The 1,610-nt window shown below is 44.1% G+C and overlaps 1 pseudogene; it reads left to right on the top strand.

The window, feature by feature from the left end:
- Positions 1–1,479: 1,479 nt before the first annotated feature.
- LOC111735251 lies at positions 1,480–1,598 on the top strand (annotated as a pseudogene).
- The last annotated feature ends 12 nt before the right edge of the window (positions 1,599–1,610 follow it).

Genomic DNA, 1,610 nt, shown 5'->3' with positions numbered 1-1,610 from the left:
CCCAATCGCTCGCAGACCGGCTGGCCCCGGGGGGTCAACCAGTTCGGCAACAAGTACATCCAGCAGACCAAGCCCCTCACCTTGGAGCGCACCATCAACCTGTAAGTGCTGCCTGGCCTTCGCGCGCTGCTTTCCTTGTTTCCCCGTCTAGTGAGCGCTCCTCAAGACTCCGATCTTCCAGCGCGACCCCGGCCCTCCGCGGGCTTCACGCCTCCCCACCACCCCATCTCCCGCTCGCGAGTGCACGCCTTTTCTAGCCCCCGCAGGCGCTTTCTTGTCCTCCAGCGCCAAGAGGTTAGAGTTCTGCTTGAGAGGATTTTCCTTTTCCGTAAAGGCTCGTTCCAGTGCCCTTATGTTCAGTCATTATAGGAATAACCCAGGTTTGCTTGGAATTTATCTTTCCCCCACCTCTCCAGAGGTAACCCACCGCAAAACGTGTTTATCTTTCTAGCTGTAAGCGGTCGAGCCCTAGCTATAAGGCCTCGACTTAGGATTTTCAAAACTCTCTTAACTGAAATATTGCATTTTAGCTCATGAACACATTTTTATTCATTCCTCTGCTCCTTATGCATTCACGTGCCCGCCGCAGCGAGAGCATCCAGGCACCTTAGTAGGCCTCCACAGCAGAGGGTGGTTGCAGTTATGGTTGGGCTTTCAGACCGAGGAGGGGTCTAGAATGTAGCCCCAGGGAACCCATTGTGGCTGCGTTTTATTGTCTGCTTAAGCTCTTAAAGCCATTGCATTTCGAGGTCACTCTCACAAGTATTCTAGCTGTGGCAAGTAATTGGCATTTGGGCTGTGTCTTAAGAAATTATCAGTATGTGCTTTTATCATTCCTAAGAGTTTGTGAGGCACTGTGATGCTGACTCTAATGGAGGAAAGTGGCTTTTTAATGCTGATCACTGTTTAAAGGGTGCAAGATTTACTGATACTGGTGTTTCAGTAGGATAGTTTAGGTGTTTCTCTGTTTTATAGTCAAATAGATGAACCTTTTCCCCCTCAAAAGTGATTTGAAATTGTAAAGATGGTTATTTTTGTTTTATTTGACAAAATGTGCTGGCTTGGAAATTTAGGTTATATAAATGTTGGGTTTATGAAATCTGGAATTAGTAGAAAGTTGCGTATGTGCAAGTTAATATCTAGCTATTACATTAATAATAATATTTTAATTTCATATCACTTTCAAAAAATCCTCATAAGTGGAAAAGGCAAATAAATGTTCTTTTAAAAAATATGAGCATCGCTCTGGATTACTTTTAGCGGTTAGAACTGTAAGAGGGTTTTCCCTCTATTTGCCTTGATTACTAGATCAGTTTGCATTGAGCCATTATGTAGTATTGGTGAAATGTTTTAATCTTTGCTCTGTTAAAGTTGATATAGTACTTTTCCTTTTCTGTATAAATACAGCAGGAATCATTGTGTTGTGAACTCAGTTCACTTGGGTGAGTTATGATCTAAATTGAAAATAAGTCCTTTCTAGTCTATGGCCATGCTACCTCGAACAAACCCAATACCGTCTGATCTCCGAAGCTAAGCAGGGTCGGGCCTGATTAGTACTTGGATGGGAGACCATCTAGGAAGACCCGGTGCTGTAGGCGTGAAAAATAAAA

The sequence above is a fragment of the Pteropus vampyrus genome, unplaced genomic scaffold, assembly GCF_000151845.1.
Source record: "Pteropus vampyrus isolate Shadow unplaced genomic scaffold, Pvam_2.0 Scaffold20773, whole genome shotgun sequence".
Classification (NCBI taxonomy): Eukaryota; Metazoa; Chordata; class Mammalia; order Chiroptera; family Pteropodidae; genus Pteropus; species Pteropus vampyrus.
Note: the sequence above shows the minus strand (reverse complement) of the source record. Positions and strands in the feature narration are given on the sequence as shown.